Source organism: Canis lupus, chromosome 13 (assembly GCF_011100685.1).
Source record: "Canis lupus familiaris isolate Mischka breed German Shepherd chromosome 13, alternate assembly UU_Cfam_GSD_1.0, whole genome shotgun sequence".
Lineage (NCBI taxonomy): Eukaryota > Metazoa > Chordata > Mammalia > Carnivora > Canidae > Canis > Canis lupus.
The window spans coordinates 59,929,803-59,943,603 of NC_049234.1; positions in this window are offsets into that span (position 1 = coordinate 59,929,803).

Consider the following 13,801-nt stretch of genomic DNA (forward strand, 5'->3'; position numbering starts at 1 on the left):
TTTTGGTGCAAAATTTGTCGTTTCTTCCTTTGCTAGAGAAACTACAGATAGTTAAAGTTGTATAAAATGACTTTTACATCCATTTTGTTTTGGGTGACCACTAATTCTCCTGGGCTTTTATGGTGTACCCAGCCTGAGCATCACTCCTTACCCTAGGGCATGGCAAGTTGATGGCCTTCAACCACCTTGTCAGTATCCTGTGCAATGTCGGTGAATTTAGAAATATAGCAGCTGTTTCCTATTATAAAACTGAGCTATTGGGCACCTCAGTCCATTAAGCTACTCACTCAGGTTTGAGCAGAGGTCATGGTCTCAGAGTTGTGGGATCAAGCCCAGCACGCCTCTGGCAGGCCCCCGCAGCTTCCTCTTCCCTGGTCCCCTCCCGCCAGGATGGTGACGAGCCTGCAGATGGATGTCGGGTGCTGGGGTCCCCTGGGGTCCTCAGCCTCTGCAGACTCTCCGAGTGCCGGGGACCCCGGGGCCTGGGCCTCTCTCCAGGGAGCAGCCGGGCCGGCCCGTGGCCCTGGGAGCCTCCCCTGGCTCCTGGCCTGGAGCATTGATAGACGCTGAAGGGCAGCGGCTTCGCTCCACGAAGACGTTCTTTGGCTTTTCTTTCTGCTTCAAGTGGTAGACGAAGTCCTACAGAAGTAAGCACTTAGAATGGGAATTGTTTTAGTTCTCCGGGAAGTGATCCTTCTAGTGAATATTTTGAATTAATGCCAAAGCGAGAAAAGGGAACCGCGTCAACATTCTGTAGCTTCTCTATAAACGCCTGATTGTTTTCCTTCAGGTTAGCTTCAGGGTCCACTGTGTGTTGTACACATGCAACATTTTCTAAACTTTCCACTAGGTTTGGCTTGCTTTGCAAGTTTCCAGTCCAAGTCCCGACCTTCTGCCTCCCAGGGACCTGTTCTCCTAACACAATCTGTGGCTTTTATTTTGGCTTCCCTGTATGCTCAGAACCCCACATGCAATTTTGAACTGAAGTGCAATTGTCACCACTCTTGTCTCCTTCCCAATCTCAGGTGAAAAACTTTGACTATTTCACCAATATTGCCTGTTATTGCCCCACGATAGATAAATACGCTTTAGCAAATTAAGAAATTTCCTTCTGCTAAAAGAGGGGGAGAAAGAATCTGAGAACACTATTTTTATGAAGTACAATGTAGTATGATGCTTTCCGATAAGATTTAAACACGCTATTTAACCCTGCAATTCCACATCTAGGAATCAGCCATCTAGAAATGCACACATACACATTGATGTACAGCATATTCCCTTAAGTACCTAAATATTTACCAAAAACACATTCGATGAGAGATGTAATGTATACAGTAATTACGGCGAAGATATGGTGACAGGCAGCATTTTTGCATGATCTCCATGTCACATTGCTACATGAACAAGTTCCAGGAAAACTATACAAGCACGATACTCTCTTTTGGAAATAAAATAAAATATATGTAAATTTCTATAAACACAAAACAGACAGGATTTCATATTATGATAATTTAAATATTTACGTATGTCTTCATTTCTTGACATTTCACAACATGATTTTCATATGCTTATTATACGGAATAATAAATTTGTTAACAAAATAAACATATTGATGCAAGATGTCAAGTTCCAACACTTTGATATTGTGCTATCGGTTCAGTAGTGTCGTTCAGAATATTTAATTGACCAAAATCTGATAGACCATCTTCTATTACAAATTCGGGCCCTTCTTCCTTCTTTCCTGTTTAAGAAATCTTTCCTCTAAAATAACTAGTGATAAATATATGAGAGTATTTATTAAAAGTTTCAATACATGTGAAGATCTAAGTTCAACAATTCTTAACTGTTTTACCGTGTTTTTCACGTCAGTATTTCATGAATTTTATAGTAGCTTAGTAACCTCTGTTGGCTGGCTTCAAAAGATTATATTCATGGTGATTTTGAAATATGACTACCAATACCATGACAATGCTCCCATCGTGTCTCCTCCCCTTGACCTTCGGCAGGCCTCGCAGTAGTCTCAACAAAAAGAATGCAGTGTAGTGATACAGCTTAACTTCCAAGGCTCTCATAAAAAAGGCAATACATTCTTTACCTCTCATTTTCTCATTCACCCTTTTTCCCTCCATCCCCCCTCCTCTCTCTCTCAGTCCACTCACTTTAGAACCCTGTGCCAAACCCCAAGAACCCATAATGAAGGCTAAGTGGTGGAGACATTACAATGTTGTGCCTTAGAAACTCTGTTGCTCCAGCTCCACAGCAATTTGACTATTCCCAAAGTATCACTAGAGGTGTGAATGAACATCCTCCAGTGATTACACCTCATCTACCCTATGCCTGTAACCATCTGAGAAACCCAAGAACCAACCCGAAGAACCACCTACTGGCTGAGGCCAGCTGACACCCAGAATTATGAGAGATAATAATTAAAAGATTATTGATGTTGTAGGCCACTATACGTGAAGGCAGTTTGTTATGCAGTGAAAGAACTCTGAAATGACATTTCTACACTTTCTAAAAATTATACATTAGTAACAAAATTACAATTAAGAAATAGACTAAAAACTGGGAACTTACAAATGTTACATTTTGAAAATAACTGGAACTTAGGAATGCACACAGCATACACCTGAAACGTTCCCCAAAGCACCGGGCCCTGGACAGTATGTGACCTCTTCTTAATACAGTCATTATTCTCAGGAGTAGGAAACAAAATAGGCTTTCCTAACACAAAGACGGAGACCTAGACAAAATGCCAAGATGGAGAGATTCATCCCAAAAGAAAAAACAAGACGACATCACAGCCAGGGATCTAACAAACAGAGATATAAGGAATATGCCTGGGCAAGAATTTAAAACAACAATAACAAAGAGATGAGCTGGCCTTGGGAAAAACTTAGAAGATACCAGAAAGTCCCTTACCACAGAGATAAAAGACCTAAAAACTAGTCAAGCTGAAGTGAAAAATGCTATAAACGAGATGCAAAACCCACTGCATGGGCTTGACCACAAGGATGGAAGAAGCAGAAAAAATGAATAAGTGATACAGAAGATAAAATAATGGAAAATAATGAAGCTGAAAAGAAGAGGGGAAGAAAAATATTGGGTCAGGAAGGTAGACTTAGGGAACTCAGTGACTCCATAAAGTGTAATAATGTGCATAATGTAGGAGTCCCAGAAAAAAGAGATAGAAAAAGAGGCAGAGGTTTATCTGAGCAAATTATAGCTGAAAACTCCCCTAATATGGGAAAAGATGCAGACACCCAAATCCAGGAGACACAGAGAACTCCCATCTAAATCAGCAAAAGCAGGGAAACACTAAGGCATATTGTAATACAATTTGCAAAACACAAAAATAAAGAATCTTGAAAGCACCAAGGGAAAAGAAATCCCTAACCTCTAACGGAAGAGGAAACTGGTTAGCAACCGATTTCTCCACAGAAATTTAGCAGGTCAGAGGAGAGTGGCATGGTATATTCAATGTGCTGAATGAGAAAAATATGTAGCCAAGAATACTCTATCCAGTAAAGCCTCCATTCAGAATAGAAGGAGAAATGAAAAGTTTCCAGGACAAAAAAACAAAACAAACAAACAAAAAACCTAGAGGAGTTCATGACCACTAAACCAGTCCCACAATAAATATTAAATGGGACTCTTTTCAGTGGGAAAAAAATTCTAAAACTGTCAAAGACTAGCAACAAACAGAGAGAATCTCAGGAATCAGTGAAAAAAAAAAACAAGCAAAAAAAATAGCACTAAGTACATATCTATCAATAATTACTCTGAATGTAAATGAACTAAATTGTAAAAAAAAAAAGACCCAACTGTAGACTGACTACAAGAGACTCATTTTAGGCTTAACATCACCTGAAGATTGAAAGTGAGGGGTTGGAGGAACATTTAACATGCAAATGAATATTTCAAAAAATAAAAGCCAGAGTAGCAATACTTCCATCAGACAAACGAGATCTTAAAGACTGTAAAAAGAGATAAAGAAGGGCAGTATATTATAATAAAGGAGACTACCCAACATGAAGATCTAACAATTGTATATATTTATGCCCCCAACTTGGGAGCACCCAAATATATAAAACAATTAATAACAACCATAAAGGAACTCAGTGATAACAAAGCAATAACAATAGGGGACTTTAACATCACATTCCGAGCAATGGACAGATCACCTAACACAGAACATCAACAAGGAAATAATGGCCTCGAATGACACACTGGCCGAGATGGACTTCACAAATATCCTCAGATCGTTTCACCCTAAAGCAGCAGAGTACACATTCTTTGCAAGTGCACATGGGACCTTCTCCAGAATAGATCACATACTGGGTGGGAGAGGAATGGGTAAATAAGTGATGGGTATGAAGAGAGCACTTGCTGTGATGGTCTCTGGGTGTTGTGTTTAAGAACTGAATCACTAAATCGTACACCTAAAAATAATATCACAATGTGTGTTAACTAGGATTTAAATAAAACTAGAAAAGAAAAGAAAAAGAATTATTGAATCCCTATATAGCACACCGGAAGCTAATTTACATTAAATATACTGGAATTTAACATTTTTACATGGATTTTACCATAAAAAATAAAGTCTCTAGGAATTCTTGTAAGAACCTACAGCAAATAAAGAAATATTTATACTATTTGCTAATACATGGTAATAAAACAGTGAGAATGGGATTCAAAGAGCTGAAAACCAAGAAACAGACACTTAAAAAAAAAAAAGAGAGAGAAAGGGGTGGGGGAGGGGGGGAGGGGCAGAGAAAGGAAAAGAGAGAGAGAACCTTGAGCAGGCTCCATGCTAGCTTCAAGCCCGACACAGGGCTTGATCTCAAGAGTCTGAGATCATGACCTGAGCTGAAATCAGAAGGTGGATGCTTAAATATCTGAGCTACGCAGGTATCCCCCACCCCCCCACCCCCCGCCAAGAAACACACTCATAACCATAGAGAACCAACTGATGGTTACCAGAGGGGAAGTGGCTGAGGAATAGGTTAAATGGGAGCTGTTAAATGGCCTCCTGATGTGATGAGCACCAGATGTTCTATGGAACTGTGGAATCACTAAATTCTATACCTGAAACTAATATTACACTGTATGTTACCTAACTGGAATTTCAATAAAAACTTAGAAAGGAAAAAAGATCAACAAGAACCTATAACATTTGAAATATGAGCCACTTTTTTGTCACCCACTCAACTCATTGCAACAGAAACTCCAATGCTAGTAGGTGCAGAAAATATGAACTATTGAGTAGACTCAAGATGAAAAAGAAAATCTGCATAGGTAAGTAGAAGACCTGTTTCATCTGATCGTAGGAATTCAGCTAGATAGCTATCAAATCATTCTGAACACCTGATAACTCATCTGGTGATCTAAGAAAATAGCTGCAACTCTACAAAAGTGACAACTTTCTGCAACGCCGAAGGTGCAGAGAGGTGAATCTGAGGTGATACATGAGAAGATAAACCCCAGGGGTAGGCAGCTTCTGGCAGCCAGCTGCTGAAAAGTGGTAGGGTAGCAGAGCACAAAATCAGAACTTTTTGAAGTCTGCTCTGGTGAGGGATCTCCTGGCCTGAGAGCTGCTCAGGTGGTGAAGCAGGGGCGGAATCCTAGGTGGGGTCATAGGCTCCTTGGGGGTCACAGGAAGACTGGGGTGCCCTAGTGTGAAGGAGTTCCGGGGCATAGGTGTGGGGGAAACTGGGCACAATCAGCAAGTCCAGGAGTGGGCCGGCAGCTCAGGGTGGCCATAAACCACGAACCCTGCACAGAATGCATGCCCAATCTCCAAGCAGGGGCCCAACAAGCAGCAGAAGCAGTGAGATGCCCTTCCCTCCCCCAGGAGGAGTAGCATGTATGGGAGCGCCATGGGAGTCTGCGTGGTTTGGAGACTCAAAACAGGGGTCATGTGCCTGAGATAGAAACAGTCACAGTCTGGGTGAACACGGAGTGTGGACGGGGACCAGGGAGACAGGAGTGAGTGTATGCTTTTCCCTGAGGGCGCACTGAACAGTGGGCTCATGAGCTCTTGGCTCCAGGGCTGGAGACTGGGAGGCCACCATTTGCACGTCCATCCCCTGAAGCTGTGCAGAGAGCCTTCAGGGAACAAAAGCCACCTAGAGCAATCCTGAGCACATGACTTAGCCTGGCCCCCTGGCAAGGGTTCTGTGCAATCCCACCTGGGCCAAAGACACCTGAGAATCAGTGCAACCAGCCCCTCCCCCCAGAAGTTCAGCAGGAACATCCAGCCGAGATCAAGTCTACCAAACACTGAGTCCTGCAAAACGCAGGCACTAGGGGAATACAGCATATAGAATGCATGGTTGTATTTTTATCTCCCCCCTACTATTATTTAGTCTTTCAATATTATTTTTCCTCTATTTTTCTCAACCAATTTGTTATTTTATCAACTTTTTAAAAATCTTTTTTTAATTTTCATTTTTACGGTTAGTTCCATTCTACCCTTTCATTGTATTTAATTTTATCCTGTATATATATATATATATATACACACATATACACACATATATACGTATACATATATATCCTTTGTGTGTGTGTGTGTGTGTGTATATATATATATATATATATATATATATATACAAGATTTTTTTTCCTTTCTTTAAAATTTTGGGATGCACTTTCTTCTAATATACAGAAATACACCCAGACTCTAGTGTATGGCTGTATTCTCTTCACCTGTCTGATCATATTCACTCTTTTTGTTTTGTTTCGTTATTCTTTTATTTTATTTTTCCTGTTTTGTAAAGTCTTCCTTAAATTTCATTTTTACACTTACATGTTCAAGGGATTAACTTTATTTTTCATTCCCTTGAAATTTTGAGATACAAAACCCAACCAAAATATAGTCAGGATACCCTGCATTGCTCCTTTCTGTTCACCTTTCTGTTTATTCCTTCCCTTTCTTTGTCTTTTAATTTTTATTGTTACATTCTATCCTTTCATTGCATTTAATTCTTTTCGTGATATGTTTTTCTTTCCTTAGAAGTGTGGGATCTAGTTTTCTAACAAATGGACCAATATACACAGAGGATCTAGTGCTTTTTTCTATTCTGTTCACCTCTGTGATTATTTTCTCTCTCTCTCTCTCTCTCTCTCTCTCTCTCTCTCTCTCAGTTCAGGGTCTCTTCTGATTTGTTTTGTGTCTATTTCTCTGAGGTTGTTCTTGCCATTTTAGTATTTTAACCCTCATGTATCTATTCTTCTCTGGGTAGAACAAGAACATGGAAAAACTCACCTCAAAAAAGAGAACAAGAGGGGCACCTGGGTGGCTCAGTTGGTTTAGCATCTGCTTTTGGCCCAGGTCATGATCCCAGAGTCCAAGGATCGAGACCTGTGTCAGGCTCCCTGCTCAGTAGAGAGCCTGCTTCAACTTCTACCCGCTGCTCATGCTCTCTGTCACTATCTCTGTCTCTCTCTCTGTCTCTCTCTCTCTCTCAAGTAAATACATAAAATCTCTTTAAAAAAAAAAAGGAAGAGGAAGAAAAAAGAGAATAAGAAGCAGCACTGACTGTCAGGCCCTAATCAATATGAACATAAGTAAGATATTGGACCTAAAGTTCAGAATGATGTTTATAAAGATACTAGTGGGGCTTGCAAAAGCATGCAAGACACTACAGAACCCCTTTCTGGAGAAATAAAAGAACTGAGATCCAATCAAGTCGAAATTAAAAAGGCTATTAATGAGATGCAATCAAAAATGGAGTCTTCAACTGCTAGGATAAATGAGGCAGAAGAGAGAAATACTGATCTAGGAGATAAAATGATGGAGAATAGAGTCCCTGAGGAAAAGAGAGATAAACAAGTACTGGATCAGCAGGGGAGAGTTCGAGAGATAAGTGATGCCACAAAGCAAAACAGTATTAGAAACACTGGAATCCCAGAAGAGCCGGAAAGAGAGAGGGGCAAAAGGTATATTGGAGAAAATTATAGCAGAGAACCTCCCTAATGTGGAGAAAGAATGAGGTATCTAAGTTCAAGAGTCATAGAGAATCCCCTCAAAATCAATAAAAATAGGTCAACAGCCTGACCTATAATAGAGAAACTTACAAATCTCAGAGACCAAGAGAAAACCCTGAAAGCAGCTCAGGACAAGAGGTCTGTAACCTGCAAGGGTAGAAATATTAGACTGGCAATAGACCTATGCACAGAGACCTGTGAGGCCAGAAAGAACTGGCATGATATATTCAAGGTGTGAGATGAGAAAAATATGCAGCAGCTAGGATCTCGATCAAAATAAAAGGAGAGAGAAAAAGTTTCCAGAAACTAAAAGTTTTTGTGATCACCAAACTTGCCCTACAAGAAGTATTTTAAAAGATCCTTTAAGCAAAGAACAAGCCCAAAAGTCACGTAGGCCAAAAGGGAACAGAAACCATATACAGAAACAGTAACGTTACAAGTAACACTATGGCACTAATTTCATATCTTTCAACAGTTGCCCTGAATGTGAAGGGACTAAATGCCCCAATCAAAAGAAACAGGTATCAGACTGGACAAAAGAGCGAGCCTCATTGATATGCTGTCTACAAGAGCCTCATTTTAGACCTAAAAGTACCTGCGGATTGAAAATGAGGGTGTGGAGAACTATTTATCATGCTAATGGACATCAAAAGAAAACCGAGGTAGCAATCTTTATAGCTGACAAATTAGATTTTAAACCAAAGATGTTAATAAGAGATGAGAAAGGACAGTAATATCCTAATTTTTTATACCACATCATGATTAAAAAGTCTATGCAATAAGATCTAACAACTGTAATATTGATATCCCTAACACGGCAGCAGCCAGTTGCACAAGCCAATTAATAGCAAAGTTAAGGAAACACAACACCTATAATCACAATAATAGTAGAGGACTTTAACACCCCCCTCACTGCAACAGACAGATGGATCATCTAAGCAGAAGACCAACAAGGAAACACGGCTTTAAATGACACGTTGGACCAGATGGACTTAACAGATCTATTTAGAACATTTCATCCTAAAGCAACAGAATACATTCTTCTCAAGTGCACATGAAACATTCTCCAAAATAGATCACATAAAGGGTCACAAATGAGGTCTCAACCAGTACCAAAAGATTGGGATCATTCCCTGGATATTTTCACAACACAATGCTTTGAAACTGGAACTCAGTCACAAGAGGAAACTTGAACTCAAATACGTGAAGGCTAAAGAGCATCCTACTAAAATAACGATTGGGCCAATCAGGAAATTAGAGATTAAAAAAAACTCCATGGAAATAAACGCAAAAGAAAACACAACTGTTCAAAGCCTGTGAGATGTGGCAAGGGCGGCTCTTAGAGGGAAGTATAGAGCAATACAAGCCTTTCTCAAGAAACTAGAAGTTTCAAATACACAACCGAATCTTACCCTGAAAAGGGAAATAACACAAATCAAACCTAAACCCAGCAGAAGAAGAATAACAAAGATTAGAGCAGAAATCAATGTACTAGAAACGTAAGAACAGTAGAACAGATCAACAAAACCAAGCTGGTTCTTCGAATGAACTAATCAGATCAATAAACCCCTGGCCAGACTTATCCAAAAGAAAAGAGAATGGACCCAAATGAAAAAAAAAAAAAAAAATCAAGAATGAAAGCGGAGGGATCACAACCAACACCAAAGAAACACACACAATTATAACAGCATATTATGAGGAACTATATGCCAACAAATTGGGCAATCTGGAAGAAATGGATGCATCCCTCGAGAAGTATAAACGACCAAAACTGAAAAAGGAAGAAATAGAAAAACTGAAGAGCCATAACCACAAAGGAAATAAAAAACCCACCAACAATCAAGAGTCCAGGGCCAGATGGCTTCCCAGAGGAATTCTACCAAACATTTAAAGAAAAATTAATATCTATTCTTCTGAAGCTATTTCCAAAAATAGAAATGGAAGGAAAACTTCTAAACTCTTTCTATGAGGGCAGCAATACCCTGATCCCAAAACCAAACAAAGACCACACTAAAAAGGAGAATTCTAGAACAATATCCCTGATGGAAAATGGATGCCAAAATTCTCACCAAGATACTAGGATCCAATAGTACATTAAAAGGATTATTCCCCACGACCAAGTGTGATTTATTCCTCGCCTACAGGGATGGCTCAACATCTGCAAATCAATCAAAGTGATACACCACATTAATAAAAGAAAGAACAAGAATCATATGATCCTCTCAATAGATGCAGAAAAAGCATTTGACAAAGTACAGTCCTCCTTCTGATTACACTGTTCACAGTGTAGGGATGGAGGGAACAGACCTCAGTATTATAAAAGCCATGTATAAAACCCAAAGGCAACCATCATTCTCCATGGGGAAGAGCCGAGAGCTTTTTCCCTAAGGTCAGGAACACGGCAGGGATGCCCGCTATCACCCCTGCTGTTCAACATACTACTAGAAGTCCTAGCCTCAGCAATCAGACAACAAAAAGAAATATAAGGCATCCAAATCAGCAAGGAAAATGTCAAAGTTTCAGTCTTTGCAGACAACATGATACTGTATGTGGAAAGCCCAAAAGACCCCACCCCAACATTGCTAGAACTCATACAGGAATTGGGCAAAGTGGCAGGATATAATACCAATGCACAGAAATCAGTTGCATTTTTAGACACTAACAATGAGACAGCAAAAAAGAGGATTTAAGGAGTCAACCCCATTTGTAATTGCACTCGAAATCATGAGATGCCTCGGAATAAACCTAGCCAAAGAGGCAAAAGACCTGTACTCAGAGGACTAGAGAACTCCCATGAAAGAAACTGAGGAAGACAGAGAAATGGAAAAAGGTTCCACGCTCATAGGCTGGAAGAACAAATATTGTTAAAATGTCTATGCTACCTAGAGTAATCTATACATTCCATGCAGTCCCTATCAAAATACCATCCACTTTTTTCACAGAGCTGGGACCAATAATCCTAAAATTTGGACGGAACCAGCAAAGACCCCAAATAGCCAAACGACTCTTGAAAAGGAAAACCAAAGCTGGGGCCATCACAATTTCAGACTTTAAGCTCTGTTACAGAGCCGTAATCATCAAGACAATATGGTGATCAGACACAGAGATCAAAAGAACAGAATAGAGAACCCAGAAATGGACCCTTGACTCTATGGTTAACTAATCTTTGACAGAGCAGGAAAGGATATCCAATGGTAACAGTCTCTTCAACAAGTGGTTTTGAGAATATTGGACAGCCACATGCAAAAGAATGAAACTGGACCATTTTCTTACACCACACACACAAATAGAAAGACCTAAATGCGAGACAGGAAACCATCAAAATCCTGGAGGAAAAATGCATGCAGAAATCTCTTTGACCGTGGCTGCAGCTCTGGCCTGACCGCTCTCCAAGGGCAAGGGAAACAAAGGCAAAAATGAACTATTGGGACTTCATCAAGATAGAAACAAACAAACAAAACTTTTGCACAGCAAAGGACTCCGTGGACAAAACCCAAAAGACAGCCTACAGGATGGGACAAGATATTTGCAAATGTCTTATCAGATAAAGGGCTAGTATCCAAAATCTATAAAGAATGTATCAAACTCAAGGCCCAAAGAATAAAGAATCCAAGCAAGAAATGGGCAGAAGACAGGAACAGACATTTCTCCAAAGAAGACATACAAATGGCCAACGGACACATGACAAATGCTCCACATCACTAGCCATCAGGGAGATTCACGTCAAAATCACAATGAGATACCACTTCACACGGGTCAGAAGGCCTAATTAACAAGTCAAGAAACAACACATGTTGGCGAGGATGCAGAAGAAGGAGAACCCTCCTCTTGTGGTGGGAATGTAAGCCAGTGTAGCCACTCTCGAAAACGGTTGGAGGTTCCTCAAAAAGGTGAAAATAGAGCCACTCTATGACCCAGCAATTGCAATACTGGGTATTTACCCAAAAGTTACAAATGTAGTGAATAAAGGGACACTTGTACTCGGATATTTATAGCAGTGATGGCCACAATAGCCAAACTATAGAAAGAGCTGAGATGTTCACCAACAGGTGGATGGACAAAGATGTGGTGTATATATACAATGGACTATACCACTCAGCCATCAGAAAAATGCAATCTTGCCATTTGCAATGATGTGGATAGAACTAGAGGATATTATACTAAGTGAAATACGTCCATCAGAGAAAGGTAATTATCTTATGACCTCACTCATATGTGTTATTTAAGAAACAAAACAGAGGAACATAGAGGAAGAGCGGAAAAAAAATTATTAAACAAGACAAAATCAGAGAGGGAGAAAAGCCATGAGACTTTTCATCATAGGAAACAAACTGCAGGTCACTGGAGGGGAAGTGGGTGGGGGAATGGGATGCCTGGGTGATGGACATTGAGGAGGGCATGTGGTATAATGACCACTGGGTATTGTGTAAGACTGATGAATCACAGACTTCTTCCTCTGAAACCAATAATACATTAGATGTTAATTAATTGGACTTAGATAAAATTAACATCAAAAACAAAAGTCCTCAACAAAATGCAAGGAAGCCAAGCCAAATGCAAGGTGTATGCAAAAGAAATCATACACCACGGAAATCTGGGATTTATCCCAGGAATGCAAAAGGTGCTTTAACAGTTCAAAACCAATTATTACTACACCCTATACCAAGAGATTGAAAAACAAAGACCGCATGATTATCTCAATAAACGCAGAAAATCATTACAAAGTCCAATACCCTTGTGATAAAAATACTCAGTAAACTACTAATAGAAATGAATGTCCTCAAATGGATAAAAGGCATCTGCAAAAACCCCACTGCTGACGGCATACTTTATGGTTAAGACTAAATGCTTTCTTTGTAAGACAACAAAGGAGAATAGGACATCGATTAGGACATGCACCCTCAACGCGTCTCTTCAGCAGTTGTACTGAAGGTTCAAACCAAATGACTAGCCAAGAAAATAAGATAAAGAAATCCACGTTGGAAAGGAAGACATCGCACTATTTCAATGGAGAGGTGACAGGATCCTATGTAGAGAAAAACCCTGGGAATTCACTAGAAAATATACAATACACAAGTGCAATAGACAATCCAGAATGAAATTAAGAAAACAATCCCCACTATAGCACCATCAAAAGAACAAAATGCCTCATCAATTTCACAAGGAAAGGGTAAAGTCTGTACTGGGGAAACTACAAAACATTGCAGGAAGATACTTTAAAATTTCTAAAAGGAAGACACCTCATATTCATGGATTTAAACAACATTGTTGTAATAGTAATTCTCCACAAATTGATACACAGTCCAACACCATCTCCTTCGCTATCACAATCCCAGCGGACCCTTTTACAATGGATTGACAAGCCAGTCTCCAATTTGTATAGATATTTCAAGGGACCTAAAAGTAGTCCAACAACCTTTATATAACTTTGAATAAAAATGGAGGAATTACACTGATTGATTTTAAAAATAACTACACTGCACCGGGTGTTGTCTGTAAGTGATGAGTCACTACGTCCTACACGTGAAACTAATATTACACTGTATGTTGACTAACTGGAATTTAAATAAAAAGTCGGAAGAGGAAAACTAATGATAAATTACAGTAACACAGGCACAGAGATAAGCATATGGAGCCACAGAATAGATTTTAGAACCCAGGAATATTCTCACACACTGATGGCTGATTCATTTTTTTTAAATTTTTTATTTATTTATGATAGTCACAGAGAGAGAGAGAGAGAGAGAGAGAGAGAGAGGCAGAGACACAGGTAGAGGGAGAAGCAGGCTCCATGCACCGGGAGCCCGAT